The sequence below is a fragment of the Dromiciops gliroides genome, chromosome 4, assembly GCF_019393635.1.
Source record: "Dromiciops gliroides isolate mDroGli1 chromosome 4, mDroGli1.pri, whole genome shotgun sequence".
Taxonomy (NCBI): Eukaryota; Metazoa; Chordata; class Mammalia; order Microbiotheria; family Microbiotheriidae; genus Dromiciops; species Dromiciops gliroides.
In genome coordinates this window covers 216668624-216691554 of record NC_057864.1, presented here as the reverse complement: position 1 = coordinate 216691554, position 22931 = coordinate 216668624, and the positions used below count along the sequence as shown (strand labels likewise).

The 22931-nt window shown below is 36.4% G+C and overlaps 1 protein-coding gene across 3 annotated transcripts in view; it reads left to right on the top strand.

Moving 5' to 3' along the window:
• The window catches only part of RPTOR (regulatory associated protein of MTOR complex 1), a 505620-nt gene that overhangs the window by 90559 nt on the left and 392130 nt on the right, over positions 1-22931 (top strand). The gene's annotated exons all lie outside the window — the stretch shown is intronic.

The window sequence follows — 22931 nt, the reverse complement described above, 5'->3', positions numbered from 1 at the left end:
AGCCTTTCCCCCTCATCTAACCTTTCTCATTAGCTGTTTTAACGATTTGATGGAAAATTTCAAAGCTTTAGGCTTTATGGATGTACTATTATATTTAGCAGTACCTTCACATAGTTATCATCAGAGAATCTTAGTTCTTTAGAAGGAACCTTAGCAGTTCTCATTTTGAAGTGAAGAAGTTGAGGTTTGGAGAACCTCATAAAACTAGTCAAGAACAAATCCAACTAGAAGCCTGTTTTCCTGAGCTTAGTTTCAGTGGTTTGTTTCCCCACCACACTTAGTGTTGTAACTCTTTCCAAGGAGAGTTTATGAAGTAAGGAATTTAAGCAACCATTAAGTGTGTGCCTTTTGTGACATTTACTGCCTTTTACATGCCACTGATAAAAGTTCTCTGCTTTTTCTTCTCCTATGAGTGTATAGGGAAACAACATTTTACAAAACACTTTACAAATTTGCCTGCTTCAGATTTTGATTAGTTTATGAGTGTGTCTTAGATTTTAGGAAATCTCATTTGTATTTTATTTTCTGCTAAGGAAAATGCTGTCAGAAATGAATTTGATCTTTTTTCTCCTCACAATGCCCTTAAATTTTTTTTTCCTGCTATTGGGCAAAGGTGATAATGGACTAATTGGTTAGTAAGCATCCCCATATCTCTTGTATTTTGCATTTGTGTCATTTGTTAAGTCAATAATAATGGATTTTAGCTTTTCTGAAAGCAGCTTGCTCTTTTAGTACTACATTTTAAAAAAATGAAATATATGCCTTGTATAGAAACCTCAGATCATGTTTAATGTACTTGTCTAGACTATGGTATTTTTTTACAGTTGGAGTGAATAATGTGGGGGTGTATGGAGTGAAGTGCATAGAAGTATTTTAATGAATTATTTCTCTAGGAATGGTAGGAAAATCTATTATCAGTGGAAAGTGATTCTTTTCGAGAAATTTTAAAGTACACTGTAATTTCAACTGAGGCTAAAGAGACAGAAGTGGGGCTACTATACAAACATTTAAAGTAGAAAAACACTAGTAGTCTTGTCTATAGACAGGTGAAATAATGGTAATTAAGACTGCAAATTATTGTGGCTTTACTGTATTTTAACATTTACAGTTACACTTAAAGGAGTGCCTCAACAGACACTTTTTATTCTTCTATTACATCTGATTTTGTAATTATTGAGACCATGCCTCTATACTGCAGTTTTTCCTTGAAAATAAGCTTTAAAAATCCTTTTGAAACCATGAATTTAGATCTTCTGATTATATCCTCTAGAGAGTGATTCCCAATTGTTTTGTTAACTGGCTTTTAAATGACTATTTTTATAAGAACAGTCGGTTAGTATATGTTTGTTTAACACTCCAAAATTCTTTCTTTTGTTCTTTAGGATCTTCTTTATTCATGGGGTTCTAAAAGTTGATGTAGTGCCATAGAGTTAATATTAATTTCATCAGATAAGTAAGCAAATGTGTTTATGTTGGTGTATAGTCAGTGTAGCTGTCTAAACAAGGCCTTGCACTAACCCTTCCTCTGAGTGCTATTTGGGGAGTTAATTTGTTCCATAGCAACGAGGAAAGCTCTTATAAGCGAAACAGTTTAACTATTTAGAGATCATAAAGCCAGAAGGATACAGAAATAGTATTAAGAATTTATAGTATGTACAATAAAATGGATATTTTAGGATAGTGAGCCTAAATATTAACTATTAAATTTTCACATGGACAGTGGAGATTTCAGGAGCTGATTCAATGGCTCTTAGCTGGGGGTGAGGGGTGGGATTGGGAAGCAAAACAAGCTAAACTATCTTTATGCAAAAAAGCCCATTTTGCTCTCAGGTGTGGTAGGTGCCATTTCAAGTATAGGATACAATATGGGAAAAGGTATTTGTACAGAAGCGAGAGTACATGGTCAACCAATAATGAGCAGTCTGAGGTCTATTTTGTGGGAAAAGCTCATAAAGAATTTAGGAATGGGTGCTTCTGCAACTGAGTACAATCTTTTACCTTCATTGCAAAACCATGTCAGTGAACTTAGTACATTTTCTCCTTGATGATTACAATCATTAGACTTGTTTTCAATGATTGTAAAAGTACTTTAAACGTTCCTGCTTCAAATTATACTGTCTCTTGGGCAGCTAATTGGTGCAGTGGATAAAGCACCAGCACTGGATTCAGGAGTACCTGAATTCAAATCCGGCCTCAGACACTTGATACCTACTAGCTGTGTGACCCTGGGCAAGTCACTTAACCCCCATTGCCCCACCTAAAAAATAAATAAATACACACACACACACACACACACACACACTGTCTCTTGTTTAAAGAGACAAACGGAAGATAATTAATACTGTATGGTTCTTCTGACTGTCTAATGACAAAAGCTGTATCTCCCCTGTATTAATAGCCAAACATCTTGGTGCACAAGAAAGTACATCTTTGATGCTTAATAATTGAGTTTAGTTACAGTAAAGCAGAGTGAGAGGACTGGCTTCCAGGAGCAGCAGGTACTCAGTGTGTGGGCAGGCCTCCTGCTGCCTTGTAGAGTTTGCACTAAACATGAGGCAGTTACTAAACTCAGATGTTTGTGTGCAAGGTGCCTGGTTCTAAACCGTAAATCACTGCCCTTAGAATCATTGCAAAACTAAACACGTATCACTTTATTGCACTCGATAGAGCTCTTGAGTTTTCTGCAGTAATAAAGAGAAGTTGATGTGCCATCTGCAATAAAACAATGGGGACATTATTGAATTTCCTTTTGAATTTATCTCTCTCAAGAATTTTCTTAATGAATTAGGAGTTCTGGCAGTTTAGTATAAAATAATTTAGGTGCTAGCCCTGGTAGGGAAAAAAACAACCCTCTTTCTCTGCTGCAACTCCCACCCTCCCGTCCCCCATTATGCTTCAAATCTAGAAGCCAGAATCATGCTATACTTACTTGGATTTAATTTTAGATCTCCTTTACTTAAAAATAAATTTAGATTAAAATATTTATGGTATAATAAAATAGATGAAGATAATTGATCAAATATAACATGTCAGCCTATGTCTAATACTTCTCCCAAATTAGTATACTTTGATGTAAATATTAATAGAGCTAGTTTTGTCTTTATGAATTATTTATTTTAAAAAATTCACAAAGGGTTATTCAATCTGAAATAAGATCAGTCTATGCATGGTGAAATTGTTGCTTGCCTTTAAGTTTCTAGCAGGTGGGAATAATTTAGGCAGTACCTATACTTTTGAGAGCATCTCCACTTATAGACCAGCAGAAAACTGACTAGTGAACGCTGACCATCCTAATTCCAGAAAGAGAAGCTTGAAGACAGGTCCCAAAGATCTAATCTTGTGTTCTTTTTTTTTTTTAGGCCTTAACTAATACCTTTAAATATTTTGATTATACAGTAATTTTGATTTATGAAGAAAATTAAAGAATCCGAGTAGAACATAGTCCTGTCTGAATGTTCCCAGACTCTGAATCTGGCATGTATTTCCTTGCCCAACCTCATTGAACTCCTTTGTAAATAATTTATCAGTTTGCCACTGCTTGAAGTACTTATGATTAAATTTAAGATTTTGTTTTATTGCCTTGTAGGTATATAAATTTGTATACTGCAAGAGGAATGAGGGGAGAGAAACATGCCCAGTGTTGTTTCAGCAGCAAAATACTGCAGTTAAATAAAACTCACTCATTTCATTGCAAGTCTCAAATGAAAGTTTTATTGAGAGATGGGAGTAAGAGATTACAAAACTAGGGCATAGAGTAAAGAATTTATCTCTCTCAAGAATTTTCCTAATGAATTAGGAGTTCTGTCAGTTCAGTGTAGAGATAATTTAGGTGCTGGAGCTAGTGGGGGGGGGATTCTTCTCTCCTCCCCTCCCCCCGTCTTCGACCTGGCTCCCAAAACAGTATGTTCCAAATCATGTAGCCAAAATCATGACACATTTACTTGGGTTTAATTTTAGTTCTCTCTGGTGACTTAAATAGATTTAGATTAGAATATTTATAGTACACTAAAATAGATGAAGGAAATTGATCAAAAGTAAGGTGTCAGCATATGTGATGTTTCTCCCAAATGAGTACACTTTGAGGGACTTTGACATTTAGATGTTGTGTATAATGTAGGGAATATTCCATTATCATCTTAGCCAAAGTGTGCAAATAAAGAAGGCAAATTATTATTGGTTTGATGTATCTGGGTCTTTTGCTATTATGCATGGACTTTAGGGAAAGGCTGAACAGACATCTCATCTTTTTCACTTCTTTATAGAGGCTATCGAGCACAAAGATTTCTGAGCTTTGACAGCTCATCCTATCAGTGTGGTGATTCACTGTCCTGAAAGGTTCCAGACAATTTACTAGTCGACCCTTCTTTCAGCTTACAGAGTGATACTCCTTCTACATTATAGAGCACATAGTCAATTTTTGATTATCTACTTGTGAATTTTATACTTTGTGGATTATTCTTGGCATATTTAAAATTTCAGGTTCTCATCTATTCTATCTTATTGCTTAGGTCTCATTTTGTGGGTTAGTGATGGGAACTAAGCAAAATATAATTAGGAAGAGAAGTCAGTCACTCAAAAAACCTAAACAAAAACACAGTTACGTCAGAAATATTTTAAAAATTATTTGCTTAATGGGTTTTTCTCTTCCCTAATGATCCTCTCTTATTAAGTATTTATTAATTGAGAGTTGATTTTTTTACCTTGTTCAAGAAGATGATTCAGAAGGCATTCATTCTCAGTGTGGGATGGATGAGAAGACCAATGGCTTTTGCATAAAGACTTGAAGACTTTTTTTTTCTATTGGACATCAGCCCCAAGTAGTGTTTGTAGGACTGGTGTTTATGTTCTCTGCCTATTAAAATTCATGATTTGCTCTGCTAGAAACCATGGTGAAATGAGAAGTAACCTGTTTCTCATTGCTAGGCTAATCTTTCTGCTGATGTGGTTTCTGCAGGACTCAAATAGTTTTGTTACTTTGATTCATATTGCATTATGTATGTATCATATTAGATTTATGGCAGAATAAATATAGGTTTTATTTATTCTCTGGACTGACCAAAAATTTACGTTGACAAATAAATGGGAATGGCTGAATGGCACAATGAATAGAGGGGCCAAGCCAGGAGTCAGGAAGACCTGAGTTCAGACAGTTACTAACTATCTGACCCTAGACATGTCATTTACCTCCTGTTTGTTTCATCTGTAAAAGGGCATAATAATAACATCTACCTCTCAGTGTTGTGATCTACTGAGATAATAATTGTCAAGGGCTTAGCACAATGACTGGCACATAGTAAACATTATATAAATGTCAGTTGCTCTTTATTATTATTTTCCAGATATATAGGTAACCTGCCTCTTGGAAAGGTCGATGCCAGTGTTTATTTCATAGTTTCACCAGAATATACCACAACTTTATAGAGGTTGATTTAATGGTCCATCAGATCAATTGTGATCATTTGAGGAAGCATTTTACTTATCCATAGTTCATGTATTCTAACTAGTCTTGTTATTTTGATGTCTTAGATCAATATCCTTCAAATGACACTGATAGTGGATGACTTGAATGTAGTGGTGGTTGAAGGAGAAGACAGGGAGAACTACATGGGAAAGTAGGTTCAGGAGAAAGAAATGGGAGAAGCAAAATATTTGAAAATCATAGGAGTTTCACAATTTTACAACAAAAACAAAATTGACTAAATTTTTACAGAGGGGAAAAATTATTTGTGTGGTAGTTATTTTGGAGTCAATTCTTTGTGCATAGTAAAACCATTTACTTTTTTTTTTTTTTTTTTTTTTTGCGGGGCAATGGGGGTTAAGTGACTTGCCTAGGGTCACACAACTAGTAAGTGTCAAGTGTCTGAGGCCGGATTTGAACTCAGGAATTCCTGAATCCAGGGCCAGTGCTTTATCCACTGCGCCACCTAGCTGCCCCCAAAACCATTTACTTTTGATAGGTAAGAAGAATTTTTAAAATAAATGTAACTGAGAAAAAGAGCAAAACATTAAAATTATTTAACTGCATATGTTCAACAAGTTATTAATTTTTAAAGTGGGAAATGGAGAACAAAAATGACACACTAACTCTAATAATTTTATCTAGAAGTTAAGACAATGGAAATTAATTTTCATAATTAATAATTTTCATAAGGAGACCAAAAGAGCTCAGAAAGTATTTCTTAACAAATACTTGACTTATTAAATAGAAAGAGGTGTCTGCAAAAAGCAACACAGGGCTAGCATAAAAATTTGGAGTATTTTAGGAGCAAAAGTGATGGTTGATTATAAGCAGAATCAACTCATAAAAAAATAGAAGCAATGGAGAGTAAAACCAATTTACAGAAAGCTTATAACCATATCCAAACATGAAAAATTACCCTCAAAGGCATTCAAAGATGAAAATGGACAAGGCACTAAAACCAGAAAAGAAATGAAAAACATATGAAAAAGATTTGCCAAAAAAAGTTAACCAACTTTTTTTTGCCTCAAGAATAGTGGAAATACCATACTTAGACCCTAATATCTCAGTCATCAGCCCTGTGAGGCATATAAGGCAAATAGAATGACATTAAGTGAAACAAAGCAACTGTATTAGATCAATTTATTTCTGTGTTGGAAGTGATATAATTCTGAAGACAACAAGGCACCAATATATAATTCTATGTAACAGTCTAAGAATAATTGATTCTAATATTACATAAACTTTCTACAAAAATAGTTAAATTAAAAGAGTACTGCCAAACTCTATGATACAGTTATAGTTTTTATACCTTAGCCAAGGAATAACAAAGCAGAGAAAGAAAGCTATAGACCAACATTCCTATTGAATATTGATGCGAAAATATTAAACATTAAGCACTGAGACTATAAAAATATATTAAAAAGACTATATACTTTGACCAGGATGGATATATACCAGGAATGTAGGATTGGTTCAGTATTAGGAAAACCATAAGCATAATATGCGCCACATTCATATTGATAACAAAAATAATGATTCTATCAAAATATTCTGAAAAAACATTTTACACAGTTTTACTATGCAATTTTACAAAGGTTTACCTGCTCCTGTTAAAATCACCAGAAAGCATTTGAGTAACTTAGCTTAATATGGTATGGACCAGTATTATATGTAGTGGATAAATGCTAGACAGATTCAGACAGATTCAGATAATTAAAGAAATAATAATTCCTCATGGTTAGGTTGTGCCAATATAAAAAATGACTACCTTAATTAATTAATTAATTTACTTAGTGTTATAACAAAGTACAGACGAGATTGCTTTAGAGTATTATTTAAAATAACAAAGAAATCCATCTGTGGAAACAAAGTATGCAGAAAGTTAAGGAAAATATAAAAAAGGTAGGGAAGCATGAGACTTATCAATACTGGATCATCAAAATTCTTTCGTATTTGTTTAAAAAAGAATACTCAGTCCATCAATGGAACACATTCACTACACAAGACTTTGCAGCACTTACCTACAATAGAATTTTGTTCATTAATCTCAAATGCCCCAACCATTGAGGAAACAGCTCATTATTTGACAAAAACTAGAAAGCAAACTGGCAGAAATTAGGTCTGTCTATCTATCTATCCATCTATCTATCTGATTTATTTAAAATTCTGTGTAGATCCATGCCTTATGCCATATACATATATTACTTAGATATAAGTAGTCACTGTTAATTCTAGAAGTAAAAAAGGAAATACTTGTTTTATAGCTATGGATTCAGGAAGAACTCATGATAAAGAATAGAGAAGATCAGAAAAAAATTTTTGCATTAACAAAACTGAGTTAAAAAATAAAAGAGAAATAGTTAATTGGGGCAGGGATGGGGGAAGCTTTGTAGCCAGGAGAAAAAAAAAAAGCCTCATTTCCAAGATACATAAAGAACCGATTCAATTTTGGGGGGGGGTGAGGCAGTTGGGGTTAAGTTACTTGCCATGGGTCACACAGCTAGTAATTTTTAAGTGTCTGAGGCTGGATTTGAATTCAGGTCCTCCTGACTCCAGGGCCGGTGCTCTATCTTTTGGGGAAGGTGACAGACAGAGGCAAATCCCTTTTGAAGAGTGAAAGAAGATGGATAATAGAATAAATATCATGGGGAAGGGAATAGGATGGAAGGGAAACAGTTAACAATAGTAATCATGAAAAAGAGAAAAGGGGGGAAAATTGTACAAAATTATTTATAGCAACTCTTTGTGGTGGCTAAGAATTGGGAATCAAGGGAATGTCCATCAATTGAGGAATGATGGAGGAAGCTGTGATATATGATTTTGGTGGATTGGTCTTGTGCTATAGGAAATGACAAACAGGATGATCCCAGAAAAACCTGGAAAGACTCATGAACTGTGAAGTGAGCAGAGCTCAGAGGACATTGTGCATAGTGACAGCAGTATTGTTCAGTGAGCAATTGTGAATAACTATTCTCAGCAATGCAATCATTCAAGTCAACCCCAAGGGACTAATGATGAAGCTTACTATCCACCCCCATAGAAAGAACTGATAAAAAGAGCACTTGGTGGATTGTACATATATACCCTAGTTGCTGTCTTGTGGAGGAGGGAGGGAGAAAAATTTGGAACTCTAAATCTTATGAAAATAAATGTTGAAAACTACCCTTATATGTAACTAGAAAAAATAAATGTTTGTTGCAAAGAAAAAGTGTTCAAATGAAAAAAGAGAAAAAGAAAAGAAATCCAGAACAAAACCGGCAATTAGAAAAACGTTGAAAGTTATATATGCAGTTTATTTTATAGTTGTTGTTGTTGGGTTGTTTCAGTTATGTCTGATTCTTTGTGAACCCATTTTGGGTATTCTTGGCAAAGGTACTGGAGTGGTTTGCCATTTCCTTCTCCAGCTCATTTGAGAGATAAGGAAACTGAGGCAAGCAGGCTTAAGGGATAGGGTTTGTGGTCATACTGCTAGTACGTATCTGAGGTCAGATTTGAACTCAGGAAGATGCATCTTCTTGACTCCAAGTTTAGTAATCTATCCACTGTATAACTTACCTGCCCCTATTTTGTTTTATTTACTATACTTAAAAGCAAACTTAGAAATTTTATATATTATACTTAAAAGCAAAATAAGATGCTTACTTTCATATGCAATCTTTTTTTGTTTTACATTATAGTATATGGAAATGCTTATGTTATTTGATGTTCACATAACACCTTGTTAAAATAATTAGCTATTTATAAGCTTAGGCCTCTAAGGTTCATGTGGTTCCCTTTCTTTAGCTTTAGGGAATTTATTTTAGGTGAAATGTTAGGAATATAATCCCAATTGCTCAGTGCTCCCGGTTACCTAAAGTCCATACATTTTGGACAGAGATTTGTTTCCTTGCCTTGATTTACATTTTTATCTCTCCCTAGTTAATCTTGAGCCCTTTTGTGGTTAAGCCAGATTCAGGTTGCTGGAAATTTGTGTATCAAATTAGTTAATTATATTACAGTGTCTATGCATAGACAGGTATCAGCAGCAGTAGTTGATGAACTTCTCTCAGTCCTTCAGTATGTAGGTACAGGTGGTGGCATCCTTTAGTTCTAAGATTTTAGTAATGTTTGCCTTATGGCAATGAGATATGGAATACCAGTATCTCTAAGCAATCAAACAGGCAAACAGAGAGTAGTGGAGGTTCACAAGGCAGATGTGAGCAAGAATAGCAAATGACCAGCAAGGAACTACAAAATAAAGAGGACAGAAGATGGGCTTGTTAAGTGGCAAGAATGTGAGGTGGACAGCTGGAATTCTCCACCACTGGTATCCTTATCTTTTCTTTCTTTCTTTCTTTCTTTCTTTCTTTCTTTCTTTCTTTCTTTCTTTCTTTCTTTCTTTCTTTCTTTCTTTCTTTCTTTCTTTCTTTCTTTCTTTCTTTCTTTCTTTCTTTCTTTCTTTCTTTCTTTCTTTCTTTCTTTCTTTCTTTCTTTCTTTCTTTTCCTTTTTTTTGCATGTGTGTGAGGCAATTGGGGTTAAGTGACTTGCCCAGGGTCACACAGCTAGTAAGTATCAAGTGTCTGAGGCAGGATTTGAACTCAGGTACTCCTGAATTCAGGGCCTGTGCTCTCTCCACTGTGCTACCTAGCTGCCCCCACTGGTATCCTTATGATGTTGGGAGAAAGCAGAGAAGTCTGTGGGCAGCAATAGATGAGCATAGCTGTAACAACTGGAAAATTGATGATATCACAAATCCTCCAGCATTGTAGAACCTTTGGGAAAGTAAACTCTTTGTAGGCTCAGAGCCTCACTTGAAACCTTTTATTCTGTTCTGGACTTTCTCCTCAGACTCCCAAATGGGCTCATCATCTACCATCTCATCCTGTGTTATCATGTTGAAGTCACTTGTGTCTTCATGATATGGTGGAAAAAGTGCTGAATTTGGATTCAGAAGCACCAACATTCAAATCCTAGCTCTGTCACTGATCCTGCATGAACTTGAAGACATCCCTTAATTTTCTACTCTGCTAAAAGAGAATTGAGTGACCTCTGAAATCTCTTTCAGAAACACTAAATTTCCTGTTGTATTCCTTGCCTTATTTCCTCCCATTTATTAACTTCCTTTTTCTTTTTCACCTGCTCTGCTTTCTTTTCCCAGGGTCAGTCAGTCACTAAACATTTGTTACGCGCTTACCAGGCACTGTGCTAAGTGTTGGTAATACAAATACAAATAAAAACATAGTCCTTCCTCTCAAGTAGCTTATATACTAATGGGGGAAGACAACACAAAAAAGGAAGCTGAAAAGGTAGGGGAATGTGCTTAGTATAAGGGCATGAAAGATAGAGAATCCAAATAAAAGATGAGTCCAAATGATTTAAAAAGCAGTGTAGCTGGTAGGAAGTGAGAGGCCACTCTGCTGAGCCCTTTCCTTAGAGATCCTGGAGGCCCTCACCCTACCTTCCAATCAGAGGCTGGAAGCTACTAGATATGAGTAGGCAGATTCAATATTGCAGTGTAATGAGATTTCTGAGTGAGATTCCTGGGGTAGGAAGGAAGGAAGAATGGAGAGATCTAAAGAAGTCCAAAAGCAGTGTAGGTGGTTGGAAATGGGGAGAAACACTGTGCTGGAAAAGGGTACCAAGGTTTGAGCTTAGTTCATTTTGTTTATGTATTTGTGACAAACTGCAAAGAAGGACATATAGCCAAAGGCAAAACTATATTCTGGGTGGCACACAATTTGCATAATTCAGTATCTGTTTGTTAAGTGCCTGTAGCACATGCTCATTAAATTTGTGTACCATTACAGAAAATATCATACCGTTGTTTGGGGGTTAGCTGTTATATTTGTAACATAGTTTCATTTAACTCCTCATTGCCAAGACTATCAAGTGCATCCGTGCCCAACGTAATTGTCTTTATATTTCATCTGACTTTAAGAGTACTTTGGGGCCTCCTATATGTTTTTCTTTCTCTTCCATCTTTTCCCAACATGACATCTGTGTCCAGGGAGAATTTGGATTTGTGCTCCTTAGCCTGGAATGGGTGGATGAGAACAATTTGTTCCAGTGGCCCTGAAGGCCGCCAAAACAGGCACTGTGGGGTGCTTAGAGCTTAGTCAGACATCGAAGATGCCAAGGTCATCCCCTGCACCCTGAGCCATTGTTAATCATTTTGACTTTTATCTTGCCACTGGACTTCAGTTACTCTAGTGTGCAACCATGTCTGACATAGCCAGTTCATGTGCAAGTCTCAAGACATCACCCTGTAATGTTTAAAATCTAAATGTGGGTTCTAACCTGCCCCGGGGGGGGCAGTTTTTTTTGGGGGAAACTGGCTAAAATTACTGATAAATTCAGCAAGAGTTTAGGCTTTTAAGGATTTATTAAAGAGTAAAGACAACACATGGGATCCCGTAATGCCAGAAAAGTCTATCTAATTTCTATCTACTTTCCTTTCTTTCTCTATCCACCATTTCTCTGTTTCCTACCAAGCCGAAGTCCCAAATGAAAAGAGCCACTTCTCCCAGAAGCCATCTGTGAAGCAGGAAGCAGGACCCTCCCCACACACAGCTCCAAGCTAATTGGCTGGTAGCTTTGATTGACATGATTACAGATGGTTCTACAGATGTACCTTCTGGACATCAAGTCACATGCTTTTTCCTCAGGGTGGAGCACTGATTCTCACAACCCCATGATGTCATTGGTCCTCTTTAATTTTTTTTTTTTTCATTTTAAGTGAGGCAGTTAGGGTTAAGTGACTTGCTCAGGGCCACACAGCTAGTAAGTGTTAAGTGTCTGAGGCCAGATTTGAACTCAGGTCCTCCTGAATCCAGGGCCAGTGCTCTATCCACTGCACCATCTAACTGCCCCCATTGGTCCTCTTTAAAAAAAGGATCAATGACAATAGCATGAAGTTTTTGTTTCATCCCTGCCTTCACTTTCTCCTGCCTTTATCTGCCTCCAAAGACCAAAGTGTTCATAACAACATCCTTGAGAGTGCTCAAATAAGACAGCTGGTTTTTAATAATCCTTCAGGTCTACTGCACCTGCCATTGTACATTACCTATGTAAGTCAGGAAAGGTTGTCTTATTGTATTGTTGCACTCACTTGGAATAATTTAGTGCTGTGGCCCATCCAATCTTTTTTGTTTTTAGAGAAAACATCATTCAGCATTTTTATTAAGCTATGTAGCTTCTTTAAATCAAATTGATTTCAACTTGGTCCAGAAGATTGGATTTAATTGTCTGTTTCTCCCGTTTGAAAAGTACGTTCTTGTTATTACCTTTGATTATATTCCTCTACTTCAGAAATATGTATGTCTGATGATTTTTCATTTAGTGAGTTATTTTGCTTAGTAATAATAACTAGCATTAATAAATTACTTTAAGGTTTGCAAAACACTATTCTATATTTGAGTCCTTATAACAACCTTATGAGGTCAGTATTATTGTTATTATTTTTATAATACATTTTATTGTTTTTTTAAAAATATTACTATAGTTTACCCAAGTATCCATTCTCTTCAGCTCCCTGAAAATAATCACATATAAATACAAATTGTATTTTTCAAGACAAAAAAAGAAAAAGAAGTGGAACAAATAAGCACAACTAATATGTTGAAAAAATTAAACTATGCATAATTGTGGACTTTTTTTTGCAAAGTGGTGGGCTAGGAATGCCTTCCCATATATTTTCTTTTGAGTTTTACTTGCTTTTGATAATTTTGCAACATTCACTTAAAAAAATTTTTTTTTTGTTGGTTCTTTTGACTTCCATTGTATAGTTAATTGAATTCCTTGGCTGTGTTTACTACAGTTTGCATCATATAGATCTTTTTGTGTTTTTCTGTATTCATCTCATTCATCATTTTTTACAGCATAGAAATATTCTAGTACATCCATGTATCACAATTTGTTTATCCATTCCCCAGTCAATGGGTATCTACTTTGTTCCCAGTTCTTTGCTATTTCAAAAATTAATTGCATAAACATTAGGATACTTATGAGGACTTTTTTTCTTTTTAAAAATAAATTTATCATGCAACTATTTTCTTATCAATAGCCTCCTTGGGGTATAAACCTAGTGGAATCTCTTAGTCAAACGATATGGGCATTTTATTTGCACAATTCCAAAATGGTTATACAGAGCTCTACTAAGAATACACAGCATGCCTTTCTTCTCACAAACCCTCCCAAGATTAACTGTTCCCCTTTTTTGTCATCCATGCTAATTTACAAGGTGTGAAGTGAAACCTGAGTTGTTTTAGTTTGCAGTTTTCTTATTATTAGTGATTTGGAGCATTCCGTCATCTGATTGTTGATATTTTATAGTTCTTTTGAGAACTACTTATTCCATTATTTCACCACTTTTGAGGAATAGCTTACATTTTATCATAAATCCACACACTTATACATACATGTATACACAAATATGTGCATTCATATAAAATATCGTATCATATCAATTCTTACATATCTTAGATACCAAACTCTTCCTTTCTTATAGGTACCTTAATTTGGTTTCTGCAGAAGCTTTTGAAGTTCACGTTATCAAAGTTATCTATTTTGTGTATTTAATTGCCTCTATCCCTTGCTTGGTAAAGCACCTACCCACAGATGTGTCTGTGTGGGGTCTATCATCTGTTTTTCTAATTTATTGAAGTATGACCTTGAATCTTGAGAAAATAAATTTTTTTTTAAGTGAGGCAATTGGAGTTAAGTGACTTGCCCAGGGCCACACAGCTAGTAAGTGTTAAGTGTCTGAGGCTGGATTTGAACTCAGGTACTCCTGAATCCAGGGCCAGTGCTTTATCCACTCTACCACCTAGCTGCCCCACTACTCATTCTTAAAAATCCCACTGGGTGCTGCTAATCAGATGTGATATTGGGATATGATGAAGTCACATAGATGACTTCATGTGGTGATGTCTTGACTCTTGTGTGAATTGGATTTAAGTGAGGTAGAGTTGCACAAAGTTGTCAGCCTCATTGTCATTGAAGTCCAGGGCCAAGATAAAAGTCACGGCCACTGGTGATGGTTCAGGATACAGTGGATAACCTTGGCATCATTGATACTTGACTAAGCTTTAAGTATGCCTGCTTCAGCCACCTTCATGGCTGTTAGAACAAATTGTTCTTGTCTACCCATCCCACCTGGAGAAGCCTTCATATTCTTGGGACTCTAGGTTACCTCAATCTGGTGTAGCCCATCTGCTGAGATTGTTTACTGTGATGTGGGTTGCTGCACCTGCTACAGCTTCTTGGAGCCGCAGGTGAGAGTTGAGTGCCAGGTGGACACCAAAGGTGAGCGCCCTGAAAAGGCTTGGGAAGTCCTCACACCAGAGGTGCTGGTCCTCCTGGAACACACTCTATACTCCTGTCTAGGATTCTGTAGCTGTTACGTGTCAGAGAGGATCACTAATGTATTCAAAACTGCCTCTCTAAATCACTTAATCTCTCACCTGCCCCATGGCATCCAAGACAAGTTACAAAGGGGCTTTATGCTTGTACCTGTAGAGCGAATTATCTGTCATCATCAGCTTCAGGATCTTTAACAGTATTTAGACTAACATTATCTTTAACATTATTTAGGCTTGCAGAACACTATCATATGATCACAAATGAGAAAACCAAGGATATAATGAAATCATAGGCCTATATTTCCCCCGCTCCTGACTACCCCCAACCAAAGAAAAATCCAGCCTTTAATTTCATAGTGAAAACATTCCCAAATGTAGTCTCTCTTACATAAGACCGTCTTACATTGAATAGGTTTCTGTTTCTAATTCAGTTCAATTGAACAAATATCTATTATGCATATACTTTGAGCCAAAGCAATGTGCTAGGTGCTGGGAATACAGAGACAAAAATGAAAAATAGATCTGCTTCTCAAGAGATGTAGGTCCTAAATTAGTGGATTTCCCAGGCTATGATGGAGTAATCCTGAGAAGTTTCTCTTTTCTTTCTGCCTTTTCCCTTTCCTTATTTCTTTTCCATTCCTAGATCTATTACATCTCTATCCTGTTTAACTTTTTGAAAATTTACAATTTGGGGGAGAGCTCATAATGGTTTCACTGAGGAAATAGACATATAGAGAAGCAAAATTACTGTTTAATCTATAATCTCCAGTCTTCATGTATTCTGGAGTCATTCTTAGTTTGGAAACTGACCCTAAGCATGTCTTCGTTGGTCTGAGCAGCTAATACTTGAGTCCTGAGTACAATTGGATGGAGTTGTCTCCTTTTCAAATAATTTTTAGAGAACTATGAAAATTCCAGAAAAGAGAGAACATTGTCTCAGAAGTATTTAATAATTACAAGGTATGATTCCTTAATGGCATCTTTGAACTTTAGCTTTTTTATTATAATTAAAAATTGAGAAAATCCTAATGTTGAATTTATTATGTTCATTTCAGTGCATATGTAATTTTTTTTTAATCCATTCATTTTATGGAGTCTTGATGAATGAGTGGGGTGTGAAAGGAATCAGTCTTGTTCTGCCTGGCTTGGGAAATCAGAACTAGGTGGAAGTTAGGGAAGGATCAGATGAGCAGATCACATAAGGAGAAAACTGGTAACAATTAAAACTGTAGAAAAGGGAATTGGGTTGTTTTGAGAGGGGTCAAATTGTTCATCAGTGACAGTTTTTCATCATAGTCAGGATCATGGCTTGTAAGGGATATTGGAGAGAATTCCTACCCAGGCATGAGCTGGGTTGGATGACTCCTGAGCTTCCTGCCATCTCTAAGATGCTTTAATTCTATAGAATTGTGAAAAAAAGATTTAAAAATTTTTCTTCATAAGGTTATGAGGCATAGCTCTTGTTTTCAGTGATTGAAAGGAAAAGCCAACTTTGTAGAATTGCAACTTGTTCTTAATCTGTAAATTTTCTGCCATTCTCTATAGGCTCTTTGTAGATTCTTTCTTCATTTTTCAGTGATTTCCTAACATAATCAGAGACCTTCCATCTGTCATTAGCCCTTTCTGGACTCTAATGTAGATTTTAATCCCCCCTGGAACACCCCCCTCCTCTCTCCCCCCCCTCCCCCATATGTTAGTTGTGCCTTCTATAAGGTTCACTTGATTTACTTGAGCTATCTTACATTCAGCACTAGTAGTGCAGTGGAATGCACCAGAACCCAGTCTGACTGCTGTTTCTTTTTGACTTTTATTGAGTATAAAGACGTGAAAGTTTCAGTGGTCATTTTGTATTTCCTCTTTTTAAAATTTAATATAGTATTTTATTATTTTCTAGTTACATGTAGAGATAGTTTTCAACATTTTTTTCTATAAGATTTCTAGTTTCAAATATTTTTCCCTCCCTACCTCTCGCCAAGACAGCAAGCAATCTGATATAGGTTATATATGTACAATCACATTAAACATAATTCTGCATTAGTCATGTTGGGAAAGAAGAATCAGAGCAAAAGGGAAAAAAACTCATAAAAGGAAAACTGAAAAAGTAGAAATAGTATGGTTCAATCCACAGTTCTTTTTTTCTGGAATTGGAGAGCATTTTCCATCATGAGTCCTTTGAAACTATCTTGGACTATTGTGTTACTAAGAAGAGTCAAGTTTATCACAGTTGATCAAGACACAATGTTGTTGATATAATGTTCTCCTGGTTCTGCTCATCTCACTCGGCATCAATTCATATAAGTCCTTCCACGTTTCTCTGAAATCCACCTGCTCATTTTTTCTTCACATTGATTTTTTTTTTTAAACTTTGTGTTCTAAATTTTCTTCCTTCCTCCTCAACACTTCCTATGGAATCAAGCAATTCAATATAAGTCATACATTTGCAATTATGCTAAGCATCTTCACATTACTCAAGTCGTGAAAGAAAATAGACAGAATAACTTTAGAAAGAGAAACTAACAAATAAAATTATACTTTAATCTGTAAAATTATACTTTAATACCATCAGTTATTCCTTCGTTGATGGTTGGCATTTTTCATATGTCCTTTTTTTTTTTTTTTTAAGTGAGGCAATTGGGGTTAAGTGACTTGCCCAGGGTCACACAGCTAGTAAGTGTTAAGTGTCTGAGGCCGGATTTGAACTCAGGTACTCCTGACTCCAGGGCCGGTGCTCTATCTACTGTGCCACCTCACTGCCCCTATATGTCCTTCTAATAGCATCCTGGCCATCATTTCTTTCATACTTACTATTGCTAATTGTATTACCCTTCATCCTGTTCCCTCCACTTGATATTTACTCTATTTTCTATCTTCTTTCACCCAATTCCTCCTCAAAAGTGTTTTGCTTTTTACTGCCCTGTCCCCCAATCTGCCCTCCCTTCCTTCACCTCTCCCTCCCCATTTCCCCTTTCCCTCCCACTTTCCCTCAGGGTAAAATATATTACTATATCCACTTCACTGTTTGTTATTCCCTCTTTATGCCAATTCTGATGAAAGTAAGGCTTACTCACTTCCCATTTTCCCCTCCACTCCATAAGCTTTTTCTTGTTTCTTTTATGTGAGTTACTTTACACCCTTCCACCTTTCCCTTTTCCTTTCTTCCAGTGCATTCCTCTGACCCCTTAACTTTATTTTGAAGATAACATCATGGGTCAGCTAGGTGACATAGTGGACAAAGCACCAGCCCTAGACCCAGGAGGTCATTGAGCCCAAATCCAGCCCCAGATGTAAGCCACCCCACCCTGCCTGTCCTACAAAAAACAAGGATAAATGCTTTACATATATAATCCCTTCATATTCAATTCACACCTGTGCCCTCTGTTTAAGTATATTCCTTTCAGTTGCCCTAATACTGAGACAGTTGTTATGAGTCGGAAGTATTATCTTTTCATGTAAGAATGTAAACAGTTTATCCTTTTATTGTTCCTCATGATTTCTTTTTCCTGTTTACCTTTTTATGCTTCTCTAGGGTCTTGTATTTGAAAGTAAAATTTTCTATTTAGTTCAGGTCTTTTCATCACAAATGCCTGAAAGTTCTCTTTTTCATTGAAGTCCCATTTTTTTCCCCTGAAAGATTATACAAAGTTTCATTGGGTAAGCGATCTTAGTCCCAGTTCTTTGCCCTCCAGAATATCATATTCCATGCTCTCTGGTTCTTTAATGTAGAAGCTGCTAGATCTTGTGTTATCCTGACTGTGGCTCCCCGGTATTTGAATTCCTTCTTTCTAGCTGCTTGCAATATTTTCTCCTTGACCTGGGATCTCTGGAATTTGGCTATAATATTCCTGGAAGTTTATCTTTTGGGTTCTCTTTCAGGAGGTGATGGGTAGATTCTTTCAATTTCTATTTTACCATCTGCTTCTAGGGTATCAGGCCAATTTTTCCTGACAATCTCTTGGAAGATAGTGTCTAAGCTCTTATTTTGGTCATGGTTTTCAGGTAGTCCAATTTCCAGGTTAGCTGTTTTTCCAAGGAGATATTTAATATTGTGCTTAAAAAAATTTATTTGGCTTTGCTTTACTGTATCTTGGTTTCTTATAAAGTTACTAGCTTCCATTTGTTCAATCCTAATTCTTGGGCAATTATTTTCTTCAGAGAGCTTTTGAATCTCCTTTTCCATTTGGCTTTTCAAGCTATTGACTTTTTCTCATGACTTTCCTGCATCACTCTCATTTCTCTTTCCATTCTTTCTCTACCTCTCTAAATCTTCCTTCTATCTTTCCTACTTTCTCTTCAAATTCCCTTTTGAGCACTTCCAAGGCCTGAGACCAATTCATATTTTTTTTGGAAGCTTTGGATATAGGAGCTTAAAATTTTTTATTATCTTCTTCTGAGGGTATATTCTGGTCTAGCTTGCCCCCAAAGCTGCTTTCAATGGTATGCTGGTTTTTCTGCTTACTCATCTTGATCCCCTATTTCTTGGCTTTTAACTCTTTCTTAAAGTGTAGCGTTGTTTCCGAGACACACTATTCTGAGCTACACCTTGGCCCAGGGGGTGATTGGGCCTTTTCTCAGCCTGCCTGGCCTGTGAGTAACCACAGCCTGCTTTCTCTTTGACCTGGAAACAGAAGTCTGATTGAACTCTGATTCTCTATGGTTAGAAGTTTGGTGTGCCTGTGCCCCATCCCCACTACGTGGCTGTCCTTCAAATTTGCTTGCTGGTTCAGAATGTGGGTGCCCCACCCCAGTTCCAGCAGAGACCACAGCTATTCCTCCCAACCACTGGACCCCTTCACTGGTCTGTGAGCTGAGCTTCAGAAGAAGCAGCTGAAGATTCTGAGGCTTTGGAGGTGCTGCCTCCTCGAGGCTGGTCCTACATACTGCACACTGCACTCCTCTTTCAGCCCAAACAGCAGGTAATCCCAGTCACCTAATTAAGCTATCTTTGCCTGGAAAAGAGTCTCATTCTGTTCTTATGTGGGTTATGCTGCTCCAAGAGTTGTCTTATAGCATTATTTTTGGATGTATGTGGACAGGTTTTCCAGAACTGGGAGAGTCACAGTCTTTCTTCTTCCATCTTGGCCCCGCCCCCTAGGTCATTGTGTATTTCCAAGTACAACTCAAACCACGAACAATATTTTTTGTTGTTCAATGCCTTCGGTCATGTCCAACTCTTTGTGACCCCATTTGGGACTTTCTTGGCCCCAAATCATGGGGAGGTTTGCCATTTCCTTCTCCAGTGAGGAAATGGAGGCAAATGGGTGACTTTCCCAGAGTCACACAGCTAGTAGGTGTCTGAGGGCCAGATTTGAACTGTGATAATTAGTTTAAAAAATGAATTATGTTAGCCTCTACCAGGGTTGTCATTAGGATCAAATGAGATAATATTTGTAAAGCATTTATTAGCATCATACATGGAACAAGTACTATATAAATGTTGGTTTTTATTGAATCATAAGATTAGACTGTGCTCTCCTTGAGAGCAGGATGTGTTTTTTTGTCTTTTGACTTGACTAATAGCATAGGTATAGAGCTGGAAAGGGTTTTAGAGATCTAACCTCTTCATTTTATAAAGGTTAAATGATTTGCCCATGGTCACACAGCCAATAAGTGTCTAAGGCACAAAGGTCTTTTTGTCCCAAGTTTAGTTCTCTTTCTACTCTTTTGTGCTGAATTTCCATTCACTTGAATTATACTTGGAATAAAAGTAATTGTAATTTGTCTTTGGATTGAATAATTTTAAATTTGGGGACATTATAACTCTTTTTGTTTGTTTGTTTGTTTTCTGGGCAATGAGGGTTAACTGACTTACCCAAGGTCACACAGCTAGTAACTGAACTCAGGTACTCCTGAATCCAGGGTCAGTACTTTATCCACTGTGCCACCTAGCTGCCCTCATTATAACTCTTAAGATAGCTGGGCAGTTATAACTTTCTTGCATAACTTTCATTTCTTTTTCCATTTTTCCTGTACTTCTTATTTGGTCTAAGCATTTTTTTTTTAAAGCAACAACAAACCCCAAAAAACCAAACCCAGAAATTTTCTTCTGGGAATTCTTTTTTTTTTTTTAGTATCTTTCTCCTTTTTCTTTTTCTTCGTTGTTTCTTCCTCCTCCAGGGCAGTGAGGGTTAAGTGACTTGCCCAGGGTCACACAGCAAGTGTCTGAGGCTGGATTTGAACTCAGGTCCTCCTGAATCCAGGGCTGCTGCTTTATCCACTGCACACCTAGCTGCCCCCTCTTCTGGGAATTCTCGCTTGACTTGTGTTCAGTCTACATTTTTCCTTGGAAACTTTGCTTGTAGATGTTTTCAGATTGTTTCTCTTTTCTGTTTGTATCTTGAGTTCCTCTGTTCACCATAGTATCTCTTTAGGGTTCGGTTCCTTTTTGTTTTCCAGCCTAATTCTTGACTTTTGATTTTATGTTAGTATTAGACTCTGTTCAAGTTTTTAGTGCTTCCAAAATGAAGGGAAGTGGGGCTTAGACATTTTACTGAATGAAAAAAACTTGGGATGAGAAAAAGAAACTGAGAATAATTAGGATTGATCAGTGCTGCAGATGGAGCAGAGCATTGTATCCGTTTGTCTTCAGATGGACCAGATTATTTTCCAAATAAGATAGCATCTTTTTCTTAGCATAGCTGTAAAAGTTCAGAATGCTGATTTGATATGTATGCTTCTTTGTCAAGCTTCTGAGGGATCAAAAGTGCTCATCTTTCCCCTCCTTTCTCTCTTATCTCCTTCCCTCCCTTCATGAAAATGTTTTATATTTATTTGAAGTAAAATCACTCCTGAGGCTTGAGGCAACTACTTTGAATGGTCACCTCTTACCCATTTTTACATTCATTCCTTGTTGATGCTGTGGCCCCTCTCGTTTATACATCTTTGATTTATTTTCTGAAGTTTCATTCTTTAGTATTGCCTGTCAACCTAATTAAAAGGTATGCTGGCTTTCCACTTCAAAGTCTCAAAGGCGCCTAAAGTAACAAGTTAGGCCTGAAAGCTAATTGAACACACAACCTAATTACTAGGTTACATTCAAATCACTGCTCTAATTTATTTCTGAACAGCTTTTTTTCTTTTAGAATGATACCATATAATAGGAACTTTTGCTCGCCTATTAACCCTACAGTCATTGTCCTCTTTCTTCTTTCCATTTCCTCCCTTTTTTAAACCTGTTTTAGGTATCTAACTTTGGAGAACCCATTCAGTTTTTTGGGGAAATGATTATTTTTAGTAAGCCTTTTAGGAGTAGTACTACATTTTCGTTCTGCTTGAAGTATGAACTATGCCTCAGACACTTGACACTTACTAGCTGTGTGACCCTGGGCAAGTCACCCCCATTGCCCCGCCAAAACAAACAAACAAACAAACAAACCCAGACAGGCTGATGAAAAGTCAGACAGGACTGAAGTAACTGAACAACAACAAAATTTATTTTATATATCTATTTTCACTGGATATGCCCTTCATAGCTGGAATGCTTTCACTCTTCTTTACCTCTGACTTCCTTCAAGTCTCAGCTAAAAATTACATCTTCAACAAGAAGTCTTTCCTGTTTCCTTTGGATTGTAATGCTGTTCTTCTATTGATTATTTCCAACTTATCCTGTATGTAAGCATTTTTGTACATAGTTGTTTTTATACTGTTTCTCCTGTTATACTATGATCCCCTTGAGCATGAGCTGTCTTTTTCATTCTTTTCGTATGCCCAGGACTTACCACTAAATGTGTGTGTGTGTCTGTGTCTATAGTTATAAAGCTTTATATATAGTTATATGCATACCCATGTGCTTTACTACTTACTTTCACCAGTGTGGCTAATTGGGAGAAAATTTTATAAGTTTTTTTTTTTAAAGATTTCTCATATAGGAATATAAAAAGCTAGTTTTTTCATTTATGAAATCCTCTTTAGAATTTTTTTTTTGTTAAATTTTTAAATTGCTATCTTTGTTTTTATATCATCTACATTTCTTTGGGGACAAGTTTGGCTATTTTAATCCCACAGTAATCAATTTCATTTGTTTTGTTCTTTACATTGTTTGGCATTGTATAAGTTTTTTTTTTTTTTTTTGGTTCTACTTTACTCCACACGAGTCCATATGCTTGTTTACATGCGTCTATGTATTCATTATAGT